General features: G+C 40.8%; 2 long non-coding RNA genes across 3 annotated transcripts in view; one reads left to right on the forward strand and one right to left on the reverse strand.

Annotated features, from left to right (window-relative positions):
* Positions 1-728: 728 nt before the first annotated feature.
* Positions 729-25,626, reverse strand: LOC113966883. The gene is made up of 4 exons (XR_003533994.1): positions 25,109-25,626; positions 6,895-6,983; positions 4,658-4,762; positions 729-3,636 (listed from the first exon to the last, which is right to left on the reverse strand). It is a non-coding gene; the product is annotated as an uncharacterized LOC113966883 (long non-coding RNA).
* Positions 13,428-25,637, forward strand: part of LOC113966884 — a 42,011-nt gene continuing 29,801 nt past the window's right edge. Inside the window, exon 1 of one of the 2 annotated variants that reach the window (XR_003533996.1) lies at positions 13,428-13,796. This is a non-coding gene — a long non-coding RNA (uncharacterized LOC113966884). The remainder of the gene's footprint in view (positions 13,797-25,637) is intronic. The other variant, XR_003533995.1, reaches the window with a different exon arrangement.

The following is a 25,637-nucleotide window of genomic DNA, read 5'->3' on the forward strand; positions in this document are numbered from 1 at the left end:
GTTTTTAGTCTGAATGATTTACTGTTGTCATAAATGATGAGAAATTTACAGCTTATGAATCCAATCATTACAGTTTTGCTTCCCTACTCAAGATTATGGGTAACGCAGAGAATGTGTCTCTATCCCAGCTAATACAGAGGAAACAAATCACATATTTCTAATGTGCCAGAAATGGATAGGCAATTTGATAGCTGTAGATCCAATTCCTTCTGAATGTCAGTTTCCACTCTATTCCCCAAAATTTTATAATCATTTACAAGAGCACTGGTACTAATTTTCTCTCAAGTCAACGGGTCACGGCTGTGTGCTTGCTTTCCTCATGTGTTTCAAGAACATGGTGATACCTCTGAGCAAAGGCATGCACTATATGACATCAGAATAACACAGGATGACACATTTCAGGTCATCTGCTGCAGTCATTTGAATGTTAGAGCGCACTGTCTCTTTACTATCCCTGTAGCAGTTCTCTTCTCTGAATGGGGGTGAATGTTGCAAACAGGGGAAATATCACTTATTCTCTTCAGGGATCAACCTGAAGAGTCCACTACATGGAAAGTTCCTACACAAGTCTCTTTAACTGTCTCATTCTGTTATGCTGTTGCAGCTTGTGATCCTTTATTAACATTTCCTTCCTTTTTGCATGGATGTAACTGAGGTGGGAGTTTTCAGTTGACTAAAGCAAAATAGTGGCATCAGGACCAAAACAAGAGCCCATTGCTGAAAAAAAGATACAATGTTTTAAAAATGAATTTGCACTAGCCACTGGAAAGTGTCACAATCACTACTCCATGTGCTTTTTCTAAATAACTGTAGTGCAGGAGCTTTAAAATGGTCAAAGAAAATACATCAGTGGAAACCTTTTCTCTGAAAAGGCAGCTCCTTCGAGAAGAATACCTTTTGAAATCATGTCATTTCCATGAAAGTGTTTTAAGAACGGCATAAAAATGTTCTGGCAGCTTCAAAGTATACATTTTTTATTTTTTTCAGAGCAAAACATTTTAATTTCTAAATCACTATGGTTTTAATTTAAATTAGCATAGCGTTCAAATACAGTGTAGCATAAATGAAAAGGTGCCATCGTTAAACATTTCAATCAGCTTCATTTTTCTTCCAGAAGTTTGGGGGATTTTTAAGGAATTTTTAAGGGTTTCAAGATTTTCCAGATTGAATTCCTAATTAGAACAAAGATAAATCTCAAAAATATTCGTAAAAGTGAAATTTTATCCTCTTCATAGTATATGTCCTCCCTCATACTCATGGCTAAATTATGGTAAGATAGCATAGCATAGAATCATAGAATAATTTAGGTTGGAAAAGAACTCTAGGATCAAGACCAATTGTTAATCTAGAACTGCCAAGTCCACCATAAATCATGTCCCTGAGTGCCCCATCTACATGCCTTTTAAATACTTCTAGGGATGGTGACTCCACCACTTACCTGGGCATCCTGTTCCAGTGCTCGGCAACCCTTTCGGTGAAGTAATTTTTCCTAATATCCAATCTAAACCTCCCCTAGTGTGACCTGAGGCCATTTCCTCTTGTCCTATCACTTGTTACCTGGGTGAGGAGATTCACACCCACCTCTCTACAACTTCGTTTTGGGTAGTTGTAGAGAGCATTAGGGTACCCTCTGAGTCTCCTTTTCTCTGCACTAAACAACCCCACATCCCTCAGCTGATGGTCGTACAACCTGTGCTTCAGACCCTTCACCAGCTCCATTGCCTTTCTCTGGACATGCTCCAGCATCTCCATATCTTTCTTGTAGTGAGGGACCCAAAACTGGTCACAGTACTCGAGGTGTGGCCTCACCAGTGCACCAGTACAGAGGGATGATTCACTGCCCTAGTCCTGCTGGCCACACTATTTCTGATACAAGCCAGGATTCAACATCATCCTCCAAGTACAACTGCTTAATAAGTGCCATCCACTTCAGAGTTGTGATTCTTTTAGATATACATTCCAAGAATACGTATGATTTTGCAATGCTGTATCACTGCACAATTATTAATATTCTTTCTACTGTATCACAATAGTCTTGTGTCCTCAATTAAGGTGAATATTTGATTTGAATAGGAACTGCTCAAATATAGAGGGGGAAACAGTTTGTCTTCTGCAAATTTTATGGTTCCATCTCCGAAGAAATTCAAAGACTGTACAACACATAAAAAAGAGAGCAAGTTACTGAAGTCGGGGTTCAAATTGACAGGATCAAGCTGATACAAACCACGGGGTCATACCCTTCTTTCCAGGTTTCTCTGTCCTAAGAAATAGCTGTGAATTTGATTGATTTCCCCCAAATACATTTCTTAAGATGTAACTTAATCTTTTTCTTTTTCTCTAGGGTTATTTATCCCATGCTGACACTTGTAATATCTCCCAAATTAGTGTTTGCTGCCAAATTCATTAGCATGCTGTTTGCCAGTTCCTCTTAGGACTACTTCACTACAGTTGGAAAAGAAGATTCCTTAGGAAGAAAGGAAGGAAAAAAGAGAGGGAAAGCTAGAGCAGGGTGGAGGATGCTGCAGGAAATGGAGGCAGATGGAAGAATGAGGAAATTATGAATAGAAAAGTAGAGGTAGAAGAGATAATAAGAAAAAGAAAAAAAAGAAACAGCCAACCAGAAAAGGAACAGAAATGTCTGGCTCAGTTAACCTCTGAGAGGGTACTTAATTTCAAATATGAGAAGTCCACAGACCCAGGCCCATGCCTAAAATTAAGCTTGTGTTTTATTCAGGCCAACATAACATTCAATTTTCTACACAAGGATTTAAAGCACCAGAGGGAATCCACTGGAAACTTGGTGAGATTAGGGCACCTGCCTCCCACAGGTTTCTTGACAAATCTCGGATTCCAAGATATAATATTAAAATATAAAAGAAATTACATCAGAGCTCTTTTAGTATTATTTCATATTCAGTGAAGGAACCTGACAGAATTAAATTTCTACTCAGCTATTTAGCACTGGGCTAAGTGTCAAGAAGAAGCAATTCTTTTTCTAAGGCCAACTTGGTGACAATTCCTTGCAGTTCACCAGACATTTTCTTGGAAATAAAATCTGTATCATGGTGAGGCTTTTTGTACAGCTAGAGTCACCACCATTCCCAGGCACAGAAGAGAGGACTAAGCACTTAACATCCCCAGTTGATGTCACCTCTATGGCTCTATATGTTACCACAGCATCAGAACAGCCCCTTCTGGGTGCTAAGATATGTACACCTCTGACTTGTGCCAGCGCTCAAGACTGTATAGTCTGCTGTGGCTGTTACATACCACACTGTACCAAAAGGAGAATGAAATAAAATCTTAAACCTTGACTCACTGCCAGCAACCAGAAGAGGTATTGTTACGTGAATGGGGCAGGATTTGCAGAGGGAATACTGGCTCCTTCCTGTACTTTGGAAGGAAACTAATCCCCAGAAATATCTAGTTCTGGAAAGTTAAAATTGAGCCTCTTTGTACCTTACAAGTCATCTTCCAGTTCTACTGGCCTTCTGAAACTTAATGGCATTGCATGATGAATCTGTAAGGTAACAGGTTTCCCATTTTGTTCTTTGCTGCACTCCAGACTTCCAGAGGGCACCAGGGTCACTGCCATGTTGTGCCTCAGATTGCTGCTTGTGATTATCCCAGATGTAACTGTTGGAGGGCAAAATTAAAGCTTTAGCAGTCTTTCATTTCAGATAAATTAAAGCGATCTTTGAGGACCAAAAAAAGGCCAAAAGCTATAACCCTTCAACTAAACTAAATTGTGCCTGAGCCTATCTCATGACGCTGGGACCAGCAGGCACAACCTGGCCTTGAACTTGACACTGATGTCGCATACCTTTTAAGAGCGGTGCCTTGTTAAAACTGACTCCGGCCTGGCATTGGAAGAGTTTCCTTGGGAGAGTAACAGTGTTGCTCCACCCAAAACTACGCCCAAAAATGGTCTAGGGATGTCACAGTGCTGAGTCTTAGTATTCAACAACATACCCTGGCTTTGTTTAATTTACTAAGATAGATGTCATCACTGCAAGGTCTATCTGTTCCAAATATCATTTTTATTGAGCTGCACTAAGTCAAATAGAACTTATTTTTCTTGGTTCTTTTTAGTATTTATTAATAATTAATTCTGGTAAATCTGGTAATATTTTCCTCTGTGCAAAAAGCAACTAAACAACCAACGAATCCTCCAGCTCTAGATTTATATGCATGAAAAAATACCTTTTTAAATTCCATTTATTACAAATGAATCCGTGCCTAAAACTGACCTCTGGATTTTCCCCAACCTTTGATGAAGTCTGGATTTAGGTTTGAATTTTCATTAAGTCTGGAATCCTTTCATCAGTTTCTTTGAATCTGATTCTTGATCTGCTTGTTATACAGAAGCAAGCCCCTAAACTAGTTAATCTTCTGTACACCAGTAAGATTCAATGGTAAAGCCAAATGCTGAAACAAGCATCTTTTTTGATTTAAGAATGTTTCACAAAGAAATATGTAACCACATTTTAACCCATGACAGTTATCTGCTTCCTAGTGAAAAAAAGTCTAGCATCATATGGAGGAATGGTAGTGGATGGGATACCAGGAAATGGGGGTGAAGAACGAGAGAAGTGAATGAGGAGGTGGGTAACTCCTCAATACCCCCCCTCAGTCCTGCTCTAGGACCTGAACTCACCTTGCATTGGGATGGAAAGTATAGGTCCTTCTTTGGTTGTTTTTTTCAGCAACTTGTCATGTCATCTGGCATGTGGAGAATGCTGGAGGAGATTCAAAAACAGACCTCAGGACAGAAATCCAGACTTGGAGAATCCAGCATGGGCTGTAAGCAGCTCACTGTGCTGGATGAGAAACTCCTTAAATGCTAACAGCTTCTAAAAAGCTAATGGTTTAATAGGGCTGGAAGAGAAGAGTGTGCTGGCAATTTTCTCAGATGTGGTTATGTATATCCTGTTGGGAAATGGACGGAAGGGAGAAGAGACCCATCACTTTCTTCTTAGGTGTTTATTGTAATCAACGTGGAACCAGATAACTTCTCATGCCAAAGATTTTAGTGGGTGGTGACAACCTCCTTCCATATAACAATAGAGAGAACAGGGCTTCAGAGTCACAGTGCTCTGTTTATTTCATTTAGGTAGTGCCGTTGTTGCAATAGTAACTACAAGCACCTGAAGAACCTCTAAGATCTACAAAAATATGTCCTTATTAAAAACATTACTTTGCTGGAAAGCTTTGCTAACATATGGTTAAGACTGTTCACTTGCTTCCATAAGGTCGATCTCAGCGTAATTCAAACCTCTGAGAAAGCAGGAAATGCAGACAATAATAAAGCAATAGTCACTTCAACCTTTATGGCAATGCTCAATACACATTTAATGGAAATAATTCACCTTTTCAGTGAGTGACTTTCAGAGAACATAGTATGTAACTAACTCTTGCACAAGCACACCTTCTCTTTGGAAAAGTGGACTGTATTCAAAGTGACACTTCCTTTTACATGCATGCTCTGACCCAATTTCCTAGAAACAACCATAATAATTAAATTTTATCTTTCCCCCTACTCACCAGATAACAATATTTAGTCACACATATATTATTAAGCCCACAGAATATTTTCCCTACTTTACTTTGCACAAGTGCCAGTGGCTAAAACAACTCTGTTTCCCAGTACTGATTCAGGGTACAGAACTTGGTCATGAAAAGAGGCATGCAGCTATCTCAGGGTATACATATATATGTATGTATATTCTTTTGATGTTACTCACAGGAGTGATGAGCACTGTGGGCCTGAGGCCCCATCTGAAGGTGTGGCCTCCCATCTTTCCTGCTATTATAGTTTACTAAGTCTTCCACCATTTGACACAGCAATAATCAGCTCAGCAAATACTGCCAGTTCCCTCTTTCCACTGCCAGCTCCCAGGAGGGAAAAATAAAGGTTGCCTGAACGTTGACCTAAACTCTCTATTTCCTGGCTTCAAAAAGTCAGAATTTTGCTGAGGCTGATATTTTATAAGAGCTCCCACTACTGCCAGGAAAACTAACTCTGCATTAATTAAGGGGGTTTGTCAGTTAGTAAGAAGGAAAGATGCTTTAAAGACCTGAAATTCACTCTTTCCTTGGTCCTTAAAATATAATTGAGAGAGCATCTTTGCAATGTGTCGATCTGTGATTCACAATGAGAAAAAAATTCTGAAGATACAGGAGTCCTGAAGTTTCTAGTAAAGGCAAGATGCACTGGTAGACTGGGTTGGGTTTTTTCCTGTATGTAAGGGGTTGGTTGGTTTTGAACATTTTCCTGCTGACTGGCTCTTTTATACCAGTGGTAGTGTTCACCACCATTTTGCTATTTTCTTTATTGCTCTCATGGGTTCTGTTTTTAATGACACTCAGAAAATGCTGAGCTAAGGATAAGCTGGCTTCTTTAGCAGATATGTGCAAAGGAACCAACTTTTTAAAATGTATGTATAACTGTTTGAAGCTGCAAACACTGCACCAGTTTTCAACTGAGCTCAGCTCCTATCTCTTTGGGGAAAAAAGAGGAAAAAAGTTACCACAAAATACTCAGTGGATCTCACTGTCACATTTTACAGCTGGATTTTCAAAAGTACCTGAGTGGGCTCTTTGTGTGGTACATGAATACCTTTTAAAACTTGGATTCAAGCTGCACATGGATGAAAGACAGACTGAAGCTGAAGTTTTGACCTAGGACTACAGGTAATCTATTCCTTTAGTTCAAGTTCTGTCAAAACTCAGCCATGAACTCGTTGCTTAATTTTTCAGTTCTACAGCTCTGTAATAGGATGTAGCATGACAGCAATGTTGGCAGGACATTAGAGCTTGAAGGATCAGTGATGTCAGTGGAAACAGGGGATGCACACCTCTCACCCCCTCCATCTTGTGATGTAAACTACATACCAGAGTTGTCTCTTAAAGGTGACTGCAACTTCTTGACCTTCCATTTCCATAACCTGAAAAGTCTCCTTCCAGGATGGATGGGAAATTCTCTGGTGACAAAGGCAAAGAAAAAATGTTTTAAGGGTCAATTCAAGCATTTCAAATGAATTTTTTAAAGAATAGCATGAATAAATGCTTTCCATTGGACAACTGGTATACCAGCTTAGGGATGATGAAACACCTGAGCAGTTCACATATTTGTGAATACGCATGAGTGCACTGCTACCAAACTCACTGCTCCTTCCACCCCTTAAACCATCATCAGAAAGTGGCAGTTGATGCCGGACAACAACAAGAGCTCAAGAAGATCGAACTGATGTAGACTTTGGCTTATAGTAATAGATTTTGAAAAGAATTCAGCAGTGGCATGTCATGCCAGTTGCATCAGCTCTTGTGATGATTGAATTTGGTCAGTGGATGAATTCAAACAAAGCAAATCTTGCTTTGGAAATAAATTTTACATAGCCTTTGTGCAGCTGAGCAGTGCAGGAGAGAAACAAAAAGTTTTCAGGCACAGACAACTCCAACACTCTTCCTGAGGAAGATTTCTGTGTCAACCAGTGATTAAGTGGGACTGAAGCCATGCAAAATATTTCAGAGAGCTGTTTCTTACCAGATGAAAATGGGCTTGCTTTTGAATTCACAAATTCTTAAATGAAACTGGACTTCTCATTTCTCACATATTCCAATTTATGCTCCCAGAAATAAGTAATATGATCATCCATTCACTAGAATGACTGTCAAAATGCTGGGACTAATGGTTTTAAATATTTTTAATTTCAAGCTTGGAGAGTTGTTCTAGATTTGTATGTTGGCTTCGGACAAACCCCAGTTCCCTTACTCGCCATCCTGCTTCATGTTACCAAAAAAAGACAGTAGAAAAGTCTACTTAATATTTTGAGACGGGGAATTGCATTCTTTGTGTTGTCCTCTAGCTGGAAACAAAAAAGACCTTGCTGCTTCCTGTGTGTGGATGTCCAGTATCTTACTAATCACAAGAAATCCAGAGAGACAGACATAGGGACATAAGCATTTGCAGAAACGATTGCACATAGTAAAGACATCAGATGAAAGCAATATTGTTTGCTTTACCCCAACACAGTAAAAATGCTGTGTTTATGAATGACCTTAATTATTAAGGACCTTACAGAGTACTCCAAAATCAGAGACAACATCAATGGAGTTAAACATCTGAAGTCCTTTCCTGGCAGTAGAGCTGGATGCAGTATAGTTATGTGGAAATCAGTTTTGTGTGTTTTCATGCAGTGGTGCTGCATTAATACAAGGACTACAAAATACTGCTATCTCCATTAATTTACTTCTCTTGTAGCCACGATGAATCAGTCCTGTTTGCTAGGTCATGCCTTTTTCAAATGGTAATCTGCAGTAACCAAAATACCTTCCATCTGATTTGCATCACCTACACAAACATGGGCTCACCTCTGACAGCTTCCAGGGTAGGAGCTTGATACCCCCATCCTTTCAAAAGGGGACAGAAAAGAGTTAAGTGCAATAATCAGAACCATCAGAGGAGCGCTTATGCTAATGGCAGCTTTGATGCAAGTGCCCTGCCACCTGTGTGACTGACTGCAGGATGCCAGCCTTTGCTCTGCTAGGGTATGCCTAGGAACATTTTAATGGGAAGTGGCCTGGTTTTTAAAAAGCCATAATTAGAGGGGAAAATTTTATTTAAAAAGATGCAACCATGTTACAGAATATCCACGTAAACGGAGAAAAACATTTCCAAATGTGATTCAGTCTGTATATGTGTGTTTTTCCTCTACATGCACAGCAAGCTCTTTTTTGCAAGAATGATATTTTTGTACCATATTGTTTTTATTAAGATCTGAGAGAGGTTTATTTTGCCTCAAAATCTGTGCTCTGGAGTAATTTCCAAAGTCCTAACTTTGGTTTCATTGAAACTTTTGCCCTCCAGATTTTGAAGAAAATGTGGAAAGCTGAATTGTAAACTTTCACACACCAGAGAAATTTTCATCAGGTCTGGTCGTGGAAGTTTGAGGCTTGACACTCAGTTTCTGATTGTTGGATTTAGCAGTACTATTAGCCTCAAGACTAGAAGGCTTAAAAACATTGGCTTAATGCTCATATAAGGGTTTGAGCAGGATGTTTTCCTTTATTCTTCCTTCCCCACCCCTATGTTAGTACCAAATTACATACACTGCTTCAGATTTCCAACATTTCCCAATCTGGATTAATTTACATTTGGAGAGAGGGTGTGAATTAAACTGTTATAAAAGGCTTAGATGCAGTGCCAACTTGTTACTATGCTCTTTCAAGCATCAAATGCTTTTTCTATTAAGGAAGCTCTCAGAGAATTTCTTGCATCTGGAAATCTCTCTCATAGCACAGCTTATTTATCAAATGCAAAGTATGACATATACAAACGAAGGCATTCATAGTAACATGTCTCATGGAGACCCTGATATAGTTGGAGGAGCTATCTTACTATGGCCTACAATATGATGTTGCCTTCTTCAAGGAGATTTCAGTCTGAGAAAAACCTAGCTTCTGCAGGGATGGGGAATGCAAGGGAAGAGTTGGAAGCAACAAGGAGACAAGCAAAGAACAGAGTGCAAACTTACAGCTGGTGCTCAGAACTCACAGCCTTCAGCCTGAACTGCACTTAACAGTCCAAAGTGAGAAGCTGGGCTGATAGCACTTCTTAATTCATTAAATACTGTGGGGATGACTTCAGCTTCTATGCTACTTTTTACATGCTCCCTACTAGACAACTATACCTAGGAGTGAATACGAAGCCTACACTTCTTTTCTTCTGGTCTTTTTTCTTGAATTTTCTTGTTATGTCAAGTATGTACAGACGTACAATTCCATTTTCTCCCAAAGGAGGTGATATAATTTCTGGCCCCAGTTGGTTGTAGACATCACATTCATAGCACACATTTTAATTAAAACACTAAAGCACTGGATGAGGCCGATTCAAATTTGAGTATGTAAAGGATGGTCTCATTCTCACCGTTACTGATACAGAGCTGGGTTAGTCACTAAGGATTTTGCTAGCAAATTGAATTAAAGGTCCAAGTAACTTCTCCCTTGCCAGCATTCACAGAAATCTCTCCCATATATATTATCTTAATCAACTAGCCTCTGCTAATTTTTGTAGGCTCTGTAAAAATTATTTGTGGATCACAAATTTCCCAGTGATTGCAATTTCTATCCTGATGCATTATTGGCCAACACAACCTTAACATACTTTAGTATGTTCATCTTGTGATCTTTAGCTTGCCTTATCATTCTGCTCACTGCCACCTGAGTAGATGTCCTTCTTCAAGCTAGCAAATATGGGAAGGAACTTAGACCTGAGTATCTAGTTTCCCTCTAATGGGCCTGTAGAAGCAGAAGGGATTCAAAGCTTTAAGGAGAATAGTTGGTGAACTTTTTTCTCCTCTGTTCACCTTTACCAATGAACAGTCTTAGATGTTCTGCATTCCTCCTCTACCAGATTTTTTTAGGGGTATATGATGGGTATTGTAGGGTAGCTGCAGAGTACAGTTCATCTCCCACATCACCAGTACCAGTGTCAAATGCTGCCAGCAAAGGTCTTAGTTCTTCTTCCCACCAGTTCAATAGCTTGCTTCCTTTTCTCTCTGGTTCTCTGCTGAGTGGGGAGAGAGTACTGCATCAGCTTATAACTCATCAAATGTGACTAATAGTTTTATGGTGCTTAACATATGAGATAAATGTGAACTGATGTGAACTGAAAAGTGAGGAAATTGCCAGGCAGCACGTTTCAAACCATCAGAAAACAATTGCTTTAACGTGGTACTTAATACTGTTGTGACTCATAGCCATCAGTTGTAGCAGCAAAAATGGATAAATGTACTTTAAAAAGATTGGAAAGATTTGTGGAGGATGATTCCACCCTTGGCTATTAAATATGATGATCCAAATGCAACTTCAGACTCAGGAAACTGTTCAACTTTGCCAAGAAATGCCGCAATGTTCTAGAAGAAAAAACACTCTTTCGAGAGAAACATTCCCTAAGCATCGACCATGGTCTCTGTTGTTGATGAGATGTTGTATGACATGAATGTTCTTATATTTTTCCTAAAAAATCTGAATATCACTAATATAGTGATTAATCTGTATCCTACGGGAGCTAATCTACAAGGACTTTTACAGTTCCAATGAATTCACTACTTGCAACCAATATTGCTGGATATTGCTGGATCCTAGCATTTAAATATACCTATGGTTCTAATAATTCAGGGTTTACCCAGTACACAGTCTGTATGCATTCTTCTCCGCCACGGCTCACCAGATAAAAATGGAAACTTGTAAACAATGGGAATGTGTCCACGCTGTGCTGGCAATGCTTCTGAGTCTGCAATACAGAAGGCAGGCTGCAGAGAGAGAGAAAACACTGGTGTGCTGCTGCACCTCCTGACGTAACTCACAACGGATCTGGCTATCCTTGTAGCTATCATGAAACAGTCGCCGAAAAAAACCCCAAACTACTTTATCCAGTGATTGCATAGCCTATGCAGCCACACTGCAGCTGAGGTGAGAATCATGCAGATAGTTTGGAAAAAGGTCTCAAACCCATGCTCCTCCAGGCAGGAAAGAGCATTCACTCCTGCTCAGCCTAGCAGGCTCAGAGCTTTCCTGAAACACAGAGGTTAAATTTGCCACTCCAAACAGTCCCACCCAAGAGACTGCCCTGAGGATTTTTACAGGGAAAGGATTTAATTAGAATGTGATTTTCATGGTACAATGCAATATTTGGTACAACAGGAACGCCAAAATATACGCTTTGTGATTCGTGGTGCAGGTTTGCTTAGGGAACTTTTAAGATGATCCCTAAATAGAGAAAGGGCAAAGGCACCAGAGAGGAGGAGAGGCTTTGCTGAGCAGGTTTGAATGTCATAAATGCACAGTTATGGCTTAGTAATTGTATCACAGTTGACAGATGCTGCAGCAGTCACCTGACTAGAACATGACCTCATATTTAGGCTCTCTCCCCTCCTCCCCCAGTGATGAGGGCAGCGCTGGCACTTAAATAAGCAGAAGGCATTTCCAGAAGGCTAGTTTGTAAGTTACTTAAAGGAGAAGCCTGAATTTTGGCACAGAGATATACTTTGTACAGACTATTAAGCATCTGCTCAACAGTGGCAGTGAAGCAAAACTCTTTATCTCCCCTTGGGAAGTGCACTGCAGTTGCTATTAGGGTAAAAATATTGAATTCCAAATCACATGAGCTTAGATCATCCCTTCACAAGGAAAAACCTGCTGGAGGGACAGTAGAGGGAAGAAATGCCTCCATGATCAATCACAGGATTACCCTGAAGACAGTGGAGCTGCTGCAAGCTCGGATATCCTCCAGGGATCTGTGAGAGATGATGTAGCCACAAGGTTCTCTGCTCTACCACTGCCCCACCACTGCCCCACCACTGCCCCAAAAACCACTCTGGATGCTCTGGCAGGGTGATTTTGCAGGAAAACGGAACGGCCAGGAAGAATATATAATTTTATAGAGATTTTCCAGGGGTACTAAGTGTCCTCCTAAGCCCATCCACTCCTTTTTGTGTTGATTTTGGATCATGCAATTCCCAGAAGGGTCCTGGGAAGAAGATATGGTATGATGCTCTCTAAACAGTTGAACACCACTTCAGCATGAAGGGGAATCCCACCTTGGAAATTTCCAAAGGTGTAGCTGGCCCCATGGGGATAATTTTCTATCATAACAGTGTTACCAAAGCTAAGGCTGGCTGAGAGGCAAAAGACCTAAATTAAAATCCCAGCTATGGCACTGACCCCCATCACAAGTTACACCAATGACGCCAGAGTTCTAAAAGTGCAGAGATTTTTGTATATTTTAGAGTTTTCTCACTAATGCATCTGCAGTTTGCAGCTACTTATGGACTACAGAGCTGCAACTTTTCAATACAGCTTCATTGTTGTTTAAAAGATAAAAAGTAAGAATTTTCTGTACAACTACTTGTCTCTAAACCTTCTTTTCTTTAGTCTGATGTTTATCTTCTCTTTGGATTGAAACGTGGCACAGTTATTGTCATCTACCAGTTGCAGTGGTAATGCTTTGGAGGTGTAAGATCCCAGTTAGCCTTGTTAATGTTGACAGCATATCAGAACTGGCTGGGATTTCTCTGCTTTTGATACATAGAGTCTCAATCACATTTGGGTTTCAGCTCCATGACAGCTTTTGTTTGAATAGTTCTGGCTACATGCAGCAGTGATTATTTTGATTATCCCAGCTGAAGCATGAGCACTTCCAGAAGGGCCAGTAGCTCAGTGGCCTGCTGCTTGTGCCCTGCTTTGTTGCTGACCTGTAACAGAACTTGGCTGAACAGCTTCATATGATTTTCTTTAATGAAAGAAAACAAAAACTGAAAATTGAGTGACAAGAGGAGCTCTGTGTGTGTGTGTGTTACACGTGTGTTAGCTATTATTGCTTGACCATAAGCAAGAGTCTTCTAGTCCTTCGGAGCATGCTTGAGTGGCTGAGCCTGCGTCCCAGCAAGTGCAGTGACTCTCCCCCATGGCACTTGAGACCAGCTCCAGGTGCTGGCCCAGCCCCGCCAAAGGCACAGGCTGTCACACCCGAGGCTCTGGGTTGCATTCAACCAGCAGCTTTCCCGCAGGAAAAGGAGCTCGCCCCGCGGTGCCGCAGGGATACCAGCCCAGCTCCCGCAGCTCCCTCCTCGCGCAGTGGCCATGTTCCTTGCCCCCCCCCCACAGCGCCATCTTGTGGTTCCTGAGGGCTGTTGGCAGGAGAAGGACAGACGAGGCACCGCCAGCCCTGGAGCGGGGCCGGCTGAGGACGCCGGTGTCTTTCTTGTCATGGAGAGAAATAAAAGCATTTCAAAGTGTTGTAGGGCCGCCTGCTTCTCCGCACAGTGAGGGAGCAGCAGCAGCTTCCCTAGCCCCGCTGTGATACTTCCCAGTGCTGGGTGGAAATGGGGATTTTGGAGTGTCTCAATCAGCCTCAGCTCCTTCCCAGCGTATCAGAAGGTTTCCACCTTCCCCCTGGGAACCACATCGGCAGCAAAGAACTGCTGCTTATACTATAACGCACCAGTTGCCGAACATGTAAAAAAGCAGGGTAATAAATACACACTACTAGTGTTCAGGCTGGGCCTGCACCCAACTCCTTGCACATGAAAGACAGAGCTCCCAGCGTTTCACCAAGATTTAAAATCCTCAGGCACCTTATTTGACCTAGCCTAGTCTGTGAGAATGTTTTCTGATAAAATGTTGAATTGTAAGTGATTATGTGGGAAAAAACAATCTGGTGACCAGCTCCATCATTCCTCAAATGCTGGTGGCGGTCGGTGGTGTCACCCCCAGGCTGGTGGAGAAAGGTGATTTACCCCTGTTTTCAATGGGCTTTCCCCTGTGCCAGGCTACACCAACACTCAGCAGGCACAGAGAGGCTTGGGAAACATGGGAGAGAAAGCTCCTGTGCCTTCTGAGGGCTTACATAGCCTTTGGAGCTGGATTTGATTTGAATGAGACTGCCCTGGAATAGGGTAGATAGCGAAGTGGGATCAGTCACAGTTTCAGGTATTGACCTGTTTGTCACAGCATCATCCTTTGGGGAGTCTCACTTTATCCACCTTCTTGCTAAAGCTTTCCAAAAAGAGTTATTTAAGCCTTTTTGCAGTCTGCTGTCCTATGTCATTGAATGAAAAGTTTTCAGAGACAGTTCGTATTCACTGTGTTACAAACATTGATCAAAACATATAGGTTTCTACAGGTTTATGCCGTACACTTAGGTGCCAGTAAACATTTGAAAATCTAGCTTTTATTGTTTAGCTCTTTTTTTTTCTTAATTTTCTTAGCACTGGTAAATCAAGTTGTTATCAAATTATTGTTGTTATTTAGTAAAATGCTGATAGGGTGAAAGCAACAAACAATCTATCACATACTCTGTGGCATTCACTTGACATTTTTAACTACCACCAAAAGTAGTTAAAAATCACTTTTAGGAGGTAAAGCAGTACAAGGTCTCTGTGTGAACCCCACCTAAGCTATGAACATTCACGAGTGAAGAAAGCTTATTTTCATAAGTTTACAGTAAGCCTATGTGGCTTGAATGTAGACCACCCATGGTTTATATCACTTACACAACAGGCCCTCCCTAGCCAGTGTAGGTAAGAAACTTAATCTATTGGTGAATGGCCTCAGGATATGCCCCCTTATAAATGTTACATGTCACTGTAACCAAAATTTTATTCTGGGAGTAGATTAAATGATAGTATCATTGACAATTTGTCTAGGGCTTTACAATTTTCTCTTTTGACTTGAACTGAGACTTAAATTAAGCTTCTAAACTCTGCTTTTCTGCTCACAATCTGCCTAATCAAAGAAGGAGATCCTTCTGAACATTTCAATGCCCGAGTTGCTGGTAGGAGTCCCTGATAGATTTCTCTTTTAAATTTAGCATAGCCCAGAATAGTAACTCTTACATAACATATACACAGCAAATATGGGACTTGCTATAATTTCAGTGAGAGACTGCAGATTTCCTGCAGAGTAACTGAGGCAGACAGCATTAGAGTCATGCCTCATATAAAAAGTTTGAGTAAATAAGCTTATTCTTACAAAGCAAGGGATAATATTTCTTGTAGGTATCAGAATATAGTTGACAACCAAATGGACTGTGACAGGTCCTAGTTCCTCTCATGTGTCTGTGTGTGGCATTGTGGCCTCTGATTACCTCAAAACATACAGATGTGTCACACTCCCTGTTCCTGAGGATAAAGAGAGACAGCAAGGCAAGAATTTGCACTCCATTGTTCATAGGCCATTTGAGCTACTGAGGAAGGGGAGTTCTTAGACAAATACAATCTCTGCTTATTTGCAGCTAGCTAGCTAGCTGTGGAGCATACACTCCTCCCCGCAGCCCATGTTGCAGATGGGAGATCTTGAAGGAGCAAAGAACATGAACTAGACCTTTCTGGCATAGTATGTTTGCCAGGTGATCTAGCAGAAGACATTAAATAGACCTTCAATCAATTTTCACCTCCTCCTGCCTTTTGTTTTCCATAGCCTGACACCTTCCCTAACAGTGAACTGCGGAGCAGTTGCAGAGCTGGCACACTGTATGTGTGTCACAGCTGGAGCTTGATCCCTGCCATGTTCCAGGGATGAATCTGTGAAATACTGCATCTTCTGAGTGCTCTCTCTCTCTGTTGCAAGCTGACAGCCTTTGCGGACTGTAGCTTACAGAACTGGGTAGGAATCAACTGTTCCAGTAGGAAGGACACCTGGGTACTGCAATGTATGGAGTTACTCCAGTGGTGTTGTACTGGAGGATGTAGCAAGGACTTTCACTGTGCTTAGTAAGATAGTTGTAGTCATGTGGACTCTTGGACAGGATTTCATTTCACTGAGATCCACTGATACAATGTCCTAGAACTTCTGGCACCTTGCATACAGAGTACAGGCTGGACAGTATCTGTCCTTTGTCACTTGATGAGATTATTTACACAGAGGAATTTGCTTAGCTAAGAAACTCGGATGGAAACAGACACATGTCAAATAACCAATTTCCCATCATACTCAGAGGCCTGTGGGGATCAATCATACTGACCTATAGTCCCTGCTATTTCCTGAATTGCTTTGAAAATGGGAAACCTAGAAGGAAGGGCATTAAGTCATTATTAGATTAGCCTTGATTTTGCAGTTGCCTTGAGAACTTTTGATCTGATGATAAGTATCCCCTCTGCTGATTTGGTAAGGTACCCTTTTCTTGTAGGTATAAATGATGATGCAGACAAGGCAGTGGGGTCTCAAAACCAGTTCATTACACAGAGGAATTGTATCAGTTTCATTAAAAAGATGATGTTGCACCAGTTTACCTCGGTGTCTCTTTAAGCCTTGCTTATCCTGGTGAAGTTTCCACCAAACTAGTACAGAGCATGCACATACACACACAGCTGCACTGGTTGAACTGAAGAAGTGTGATGCCTGTTATGAGTATCTGAAAGGCTTACTACAGTTCAGGCTGTAGCTGCATGTTTTTAACAGTGAAGGATAGTTGACTACTGGGTGCACTGAATTCCCAGTTGTTCATAGGCTCTGTGACAAGAAAGGATGTCTTCCTAGACGTCCGACTACTTTCCAGAGGAGAGCCATGGGCTTTAAATAGGAATTCATGGTTTATTTTCTTTGGTCAGTCCTTTGGAAGAAGTCAGACTAGAGGATCATAATTGATATAGCTGAATTTAAACTCCTTGAATCTGAGATTTTGTATCCCTAATGACAACAGGGGAGTGGTGCTATTGACCTTACTGGGATTTTAATCTGCATGTGTCCATGGAATACTGCTATTCATCTGCTGGTGGGAAGGCTCCAGCAGAAACCCCATCATACCAGTCTTTGGCAGCCTGAGTCTTATTTTGGAAAACTGTAGAAAGCCAATGATTTAGGATATAAATTAGCAATAAACAGTATAATCCCAATGTAGAGGTTTAATTTAAAATAAAGAGAACTTGATCAAAAGGGTTAGATTAGAAGCAGAACTCATAAATAGTCATGTGGAAGACATTTAAATAATACAAATGCCTTTTATGAGTACAGAATTCAATAAATATTTAAATAAAATACTTGTGTTGAGGGTTTTGCCAGAAAACCCTTGAAGAATTCTTGGTTTAATCAGGTTCTTGCTGGTGCTATAAATCTGCCCTTAAATACAGTTTCAGATCTCTCACATGTCTTGACAGGGGCCAGATAAACATCTTGGGGTACTCTTGCTGCATTAAGGTCACCTTTACACGGAGAGACATCACAATGCTCTACTTAGCAGCATCAGAACAAATGATGCATAAATCTTGAGTTCTTCAGGAGTTATTTTCACCCTCTCTGTATGAGAAGAAAAGCAAGTAGTTCCTTTAATCCTGTGTGGCTTCTGTATTAAAATAAGCCTTGATACTAATCCCTGGCTATCTGGATTTAAACTGACATATATCCTACAGCTTCAAATACCAGAACATTTGAGTTACCAATGTGACCTTAAACCCAGAGCATTTATGCGCTTAATCACACCAAAGGACAGAGAAGTCATTATCCTCGCAGTGTTTCCTTAATACTGCATTGGGTTCCTTCAAAAACCCAGGCAGTTTTCCTCACATTATTTCCTTTTGATGCAGTGTTTGCATTGTTCCCCACTGTGACTCGAGAAAACATGATGAGCAAGGTAAATGTCACAGAGTGACACATCAAGGCTGTGTTGCATCTTGCATAAATTCAGCTACACAACTTACAAACTGGAGTTTGCACTGAACTTTCACAAAAGGCAGGTGGCTTCACTTGTACGTGAGCGGATTTTCTCCCTGACAGAAACATAGGGATTCCTAGGCCCTGATCCTAATGCAGTCATCAAGCTTGACCAAAAAGAAATATTAGTAAATGATAAAGCATCCATTGTTCTGTTTCTTATTAATATATATGTGATGGTAATTTATCAGGACAATACTCCTGTACTGATAACTTCAGCAATGTCACTTCCTTGATGTACTGTGCACATTATGTTACATAAATAAGCCACCAACTTCTATCTCCTTGTGTCCCTGAAAGTGCAGAGGTACTGCTTAAGATGCTGCTGCTCTTTTTGAGTGTAAATGACCAAACTAAGCTTTGCCTTCTATGCTGCTCTGGGTACAGGGTGAATGCTGAACAGAGCCAGAGCCGCTATGCTGGGACTTGGAAGTTGTTTGTGACTGCCAAGGCTCAGCACTGAAAACTGGTGCTGGCAAAGGCATTCACGACATGAAGTCCATGCTTTATAGGCCTCACAAGTGAACTCCACTGGAGTCAACCAGTGAGAAAGAGGACAGAGCTGAAGCTAATGAAGGGATGACACCAAAGGTCAAGGACTGGGGTTCACAAAGAAATGAGCTGGTACCAAGATTATGTGACTGCTCATTGTCAAGATCAGGAGTTCCTCAGCCAGGCAGTGCTCAAAGTATTTAGCTCCTTCTGGATGTCACAGTAGGCTTCAGCCCTGCATTGTTTAGTCACTGGAAAAGAAATGTTAACTATGTGGGAGATTGTGTCCTATTTATTCCCTATTCCATGCTTTGTCACAAGAGGAAGGAGATGATCCCGGAATTTCAAAAGCTGTTGCAATTATTCTTAGATTGAGGTGTAGATACTTTCTTGAGAAGAAAGATGCATGATTTTTCCAAAGGCTCTTTTGGCAACTTTCATTTGTTCTGTTTGAAATTCAAAGATTTTTCCTTTTCAATTCAAAACAAAGCACGTTTAGAGAAAATTACAATCTTGTGAGAGAGGAGAGGGTTAGTGGCTGACAGTGATTGAGAGCCTCAAAGTAACCAAATTTCTTTCCTTGCTAAAACTGTAGCATTTGTAACATTTGAAAAGCTATATGTTAGAAAACAAAATACATGAAAATCAAAGACAGTCTGTTACTGTGTCAATTCCAAGAGTGGCTTTATTTCTTGGGATATATTAGCTGATTATATGTCCAGCGAATACCTATATCTAAAGGGGAAAGTGACTGATCTCTATACTTCTGGTCCTCAGGAATTTCTGGTTCAATAATAAGTAAATCTCATGTGAGATTTACTTCTGCTTGTTATTAACTGATTATTTGATCCAGTTAACCTGACAAAAAAATACTAACACCAGATATTCCATGTGTAAATAGTCTCTGCAGCACAGAATTTTTATGATGGTCACAGAGAAGTGTGAAAGCAAATGGAGCACTCACTCTTTCAAGTTTTGTTATCTTAAGTTTTCTCTCCAAGCATATATATCTTGGCTGCAGTATTTGACCATTTGGCTCTTTAGAACTTGCTGAAATTGTCCCAACTATCAAGTCTTCCGATCCAGCATTGTCACTGTTAAGGCCCTTCTGATTGAACAGTTATTACTAAGAAAAAACCCAAGCCTGTGTTTCTCAGTATAACACAGAACTAGAGAGAAAACAGTGGCTTTAACCATGATGTGTGCCTTTGGTAGCAACAGTCTGTTTGGCAACATTTATGGAATTTCTCCAGTTCCATCTTTGTCAAAAAAACCACAGTCCAGTGAGCACTTCTGTGATAGCTAAGAGATTGTCCTGGTTAGAACGGCTGGGACCAATTCATCACTGGATGGGTGTAACCCAAAACTGTGTATTCTATAGCCTCCATGCCATTTCCCAAAAACTGTTGTCAGTAGAGGCCTGCAAGGTGGGAAGATGTTCCTGTACCCTTCTATGGAATTCCCCGCTCTGATACCCTTTTATGGAATTCCCTGCTCTGATACCCTTATATGGAATTCCCCGCTCTGATACCCTTTTATGGAGGAGGGACTGAGCATCAATTCCCTACTCTGAGGGAGGGACTGAGCACTCCCGCCTGAACTGGAGAGTATATAACTGGGAGTTTGGGGAACCTTGCCACCTCTCGTGGGATCCAGAGGAATACTGCAGACCACTGCCTTCAACTAGACTGCAGACCACTGCGTTCAACCAGACTGAGACCACCACCCTCGACTGGACTGCAATCACCACTTCTGACCAGACTGCAGCAGCTCTCCCACCAGCAGGTTTATCCCCCTCCCTTTGCTTTGGACCCGGGGGTGGGCCAAGGTACACCACTCTTGTTCATACCCCAGGGTGCTAGGTTATACATTTGGGTTTTGTGGGTTAAAACCAATTGTCTGTCTGTATAATTGTACTTATTGCATTATTTTAATAAATTGTTATTCTGACTTATAAATCTCTCTTTTGAGTTGAGTTCATTTTCCCTTGCTGGTTAACTTTTAAACCAGCACAGAGATGTCCCTTACACTAAAGTTTGAAGAAGGCTGAGGTAAAGAGCATAAGGTTTAGAAGTTATGTGCAGTTGGTGGATATACCCAGAGAAGGGAAACTGAATATTTTTGGTCCACTATGACTCAAGATTTATGGAACCACCTTATTTGATATGGAAGTGATCTCCTCGCTGTTGTGATCCTGAGGCTCTGCAGGGCTGCAGAGGTAGTAAGACAAAAGAAGGGAGACAAACAAAAACTGAGCCATAAAGAAAATCTGTTAAAATGAAAGAAAATAATAGACTTTGACAAACTCTCATTCAAAGACAGCATTTCAGACTTAGTGCCTCCCTGAGACAGTTACAACTTTTACAGTGAGAAGTGTTATTGTTCTAACACATTCCACAAAATAGTTTAAAAATGGGCAGCTGCCATAAAAACCACTGCACAAAATTTGTTTCTTCTTCCTCTCTCTTATGCAGAGTGCTTCTCAAAGAACAGTGTATGCCCAAAACTGTATTCAGGACTGCACCCACAAAATTTTTAATGCTACAAAATCAGTGGTTTCCCTACCTTTGCTAAGCCTAAGTATTCAAAAATCAAGACTCAGAGTTCAAAATCATGATTGGCTTAAAACCTGAGTTTTCTCTTTAAGCAAGTAAGTGTCTTAGAGCTTTTAAAATAGTCATCTGGTTTCTGGGCTTCTTGTTCTGGAGTTTTCATAACTATGAGAGCTGGAAACTTGAAAAGAAAGTGTTTATTGTGTAATGTGTGATTGCCTGACTGGTGGCTGTATTTTACTGATTTACAGTAAAATCTTTAAGAGCCAGCAGTACTGGTTTTGATTTGTATATCCAGTTTTCACAGTGAAAAAAAGAAATTGAAGAAATTGGGCTTCTACAGCCTAGTGCTGAAGAGAGACCTAAAGGATTTTACACTCAGTTACTCAGTTTGTGCACTTCAGGCAAGAGAGGAATGATTGCAGTCAGGGGAGGAAAATTATCTGGTTACCTTTGGAGTCACACTCTGGAGTCCTGCAGGGGCCGCAACAACTCTTAATGTGAGCCAGAGCCTCCCCAGAGCCAGTGTAATTTGTGTTGTGCCTCTTAGGTCCTGTGAAGCAGAGACTACCCAGGGCTTAGTGACTACCAGGTGGGCTCCTGATCTTCCCTGTGTGCTGGAGCTGGGAGAAGAGCCAATGTGTCATTCCTAAACTAGTTCTTCATAGCCCAGAAGGGCCCTTGGAGCAGAGGGTACTCTTCGCAGATTACTTATCTCTGTGTGATAATGCCAGAAAAAATTTCAAGGAAGGAAATGCCTAAGTAAAATCTGCAGTGTTCTTAGATGAGCTGGCTGAAATATGCCAATTATTTTGCATTTTCTTTTTTTATATATTTTCCAATACAGGTTTCTTTTTGAAATGGAAGTAGAAATAGTAAATTTCCTGAAAGCCAGAATGTTATGATAAAAGTGAAAAACCATTTTATTAAAAAACACTTTGTTTTAAATTTTGCATACAAGAGCTCAGATTTTTTAGCCCATATACACATTTCACACACACATGCACACACACAGACACACAGAGACACAAAGTCTATTGTTAAAGTGACTTTACCTTTTGTTAAAAAAATATAGTGAATCCAAAACATACTGTTGCCTTATTGTATTTTGAGACAAATGAGCTTTGAATCAGGTCCTGTTTTAGAAATGAACAGATGTGGACACTGCATTTAAATGATTTGATGAGGGTTTATAGAAGGAGCCCACGTACTTTAAGGAGTGAAGCCTCCCCTGCCTGTTACCTTTCTTACACTGAAGTCTTCACCATTGGCTGCTGCTGTGAGGCAACTGGAGAAAAATATACCACCTCTGGTGTCCACACAAGGTTTGGATTTGCTGTTCTAAAGCAACAGGAGGTCCTAAGTCATTTTGGTCTGGTTCAAGAGCAGCAATGTAGGGCAGCAGCATCTAAGGCACAGATTAGCCCCCAAACTTTTGAAGCTGCCTGGAAGAGTGCTTCTCCTGGGAAGGTTATGTCTTGCCATCCAGGTAGGGGTGCCATTAACAGTGGTAACTGATAAAAGAGCCTCAGAAAAATAATTACTTTAATGGTGATGGCTAATTTTAGCTTTTCTGATCTTTATTCCTATACATGTTCTCAGTCTTATACATACACTCTCTGATAGGAGAGCACACCACTGAATAATGCCACTAAGCCTTCCTGCAGCACAAAAATGAGCTCCCTGAAAGCATCAGAGCCCTACTTAGGTAAAGCTGTGTTTGAGTTTGTGATTGTGGATCAAAGGTCCCAAAGGGATGTCTGAGCACTAATGATGGTGCAATACCACTGTTAGGCTGATGATTTTGAAACTTTGGCTTAGATAACTTGTCTGGAGACAAGTAAAGGAGCCAGTGGAATAAGCAAAATCCAAGCTCCGGTATTGTAGTTGTTGAGGCCTGCCTACTACCCACCTTAACAAATCTGACATCCATCAGTTATGATAGAGGGCAAATGGAAAGGTTGCAATGATGTATGTCAGTTCTCTTTTTAAACCTCATTTTAAGGTCAGAAGAAGACAATAGTGTAATAACCAACCCCATTTTATGAAGGATTAAAAAGGCCATAGATTTTAGACTGTTCAAATCAATCCGTTATTCATTGTCCTGTTAATATCCTTTCAAACACAGACTGAGAAGTATGTGCTAAGTCATAATTATGCTTGCTGGCATAACTTTGTACCTCTAATTAGTAAAAATCATATTTGTTGATGTCTGTACATATGGGGGGATATACATATACATATATATATATTTTTATACACACACAACATATATATGTAAATTTATCCCCTTTTATCCAAAAAAATGACTTTGTAACTCTAATGAGTAAAAGTCATATTTGTAGATGTCTACACATATGGGGTGTATACACATACATAATCCCTTTTTATCCTGAGATCAGGCTTTTTGTTTTCCTCTTAATCTATACAACTCCAATGCCATGCTAATAAAAATCACAAATCTGTTTTTCCACTTGGTGGGCACTGCCCTCAGCACTCACTCCAATGTTTACAGCGAAAAACCCGCACTGATGATCCATGTTTGAGTAAGAGAGTTTCTATCATTACTTTAAGTCACAATGATCCACACAGCACCGCTCAATTTTGTTTTGCAGTCAACGTCTCTCTATTTGCTCAGCAAACTGCATTCTGCACAGATCTTTCTCTGCTTAATTAAAACCACACCGGCTCAATGACTCAATTTGCATTCATTGTTATTATCTGATTGGATAGCTACAGTACTCAGCATCGCCCATGGGAATTGCTTAAGAGTTGTCTAAATCGGTGGCTGTAAATGAAACTAATGATGTAATATTACTTTTTAAACTATTTAAATATAAATCACTCAACTCAAACAAAACCACAAAAATTAAATTCTGTGCATCACTTAAGACCATAAAGCCATGTAGTCTAAATTTTCAGAAATACTCAGTGTAGGAAATTTTGCAAGACTATTTTGTATTAACAGTGTAGCAAATCTCAATGCGGAACCCCATAGGTGAGGAAGGTAATTTTGTTGTAAAATCAAAACCTGAAACAAAACAGGTGTCATTCATTCAAATATGTGCTCTCCTAACCATGTAAAAGCACCAGGATATGTGCATCCAAGCAACCTGCTGAGCAGTCAGGCACTGGGGATGTGCATGCAAGTGTTCGAGCAGTCTGTCCAGCACACTAGCACCAAGCCATGTGTATTCAGACAGTCTGGCTAGGACTCCTTGCAGTGATGCAGGGGACAGGGGCATCAGCTACTGAGTCCTCCTCACATCTGTGTCCATTACCAGTTGGCAACCATGTGCTGTTTTTGCGTATGCCTTTTTATATTTTGGAACTGATGGATATCCACCTGTCCATTCTGTCCCACCTCTCTGAGTAACCAGGATTTACTATCCTTTGTCTCTCAACATGGGTGTTCTGAGAAGTTGCACAGGTAGTGTGCCAGGGCCCTGACGACTGGCTAATTTAGGTGCCATCAAAACAGGGCATTCCTGCCCTCTATAGTTTCTGACCTTCTGTCCCTTCCAGAACTTCCACACTCAGACAGTTCACATTCATATCAGTCTTAGCATTTCTGTTACAGTTCTCCACACAGCACTACAACCGTAAAGAAATCATTTTTCCAGGCCATTAAAATTTCAGAAGACTGAAGGTATTTCTCCATTTCATATGAGATGATGCCATGAACTTTCCAGAAAGCAAGTTTTAGATCTAGTAACTGGGTCAGAGGGAAAACAGAGCATTAAAGATGATGCAGGTGCAGATGAACCAAGTTCCCCGTTGCAGTCTTAATTGAACTGGACAAGTATGTTCCAGATGGATCTGGTAAGTCCAAGCATGGTAGCTAAAGTACTTACCTGACTTACAAGAGAGCTTTGTTCAAGATTACATCCTGAGTCCAGAAGGCCAGAGCCTCATGAGTCTCAGACATCCTAGAAGGCTGCTCTTGTCAACTAGCTGTAAGGCCAGACTCTTGCTGCCTTTTTCAATGCCTTATTTTCTTTTTGTTTCACAACAGAAGTTGCCCCAGAAGGAGAAGCTCCCATCCTAGAATCACCTATTGCCTATGGATTAGGACACTCACCTAAAAGGTAGAAGACACAACTTGTCCCTTCTCTAAATCAGGCTATTTTCTTATCTCTCAAATGAGGTCCCTGTTACCAGACTACAGGCTTTCTGCTTATTTGTGAAGAGGCATTACTTGGCTTTGTAGGAAAAATCCTTCCTTTAAATTTAAAAACAGAAAAAAATATACCTGTAGGACAAGGAAAGTGTGGCGAGAAGTTCTTTATTGCAGCTGGGTGCACTCCAAGTCACATGGACCTAAAGGCACACCAACCATTTGAAAATCGCGCCTTTTGTATTCTCTCGTTACATAAGCTGTTA

The sequence above is a fragment of the Neopelma chrysocephalum genome, unplaced genomic scaffold (genome assembly GCF_003984885.1).
Source record: "Neopelma chrysocephalum unplaced genomic scaffold, ASM398488v2 Primary Assembly neopelma1_61b, whole genome shotgun sequence".
Taxonomy (NCBI): Eukaryota; Metazoa; Chordata; class Aves; order Passeriformes; family Pipridae; genus Neopelma; species Neopelma chrysocephalum.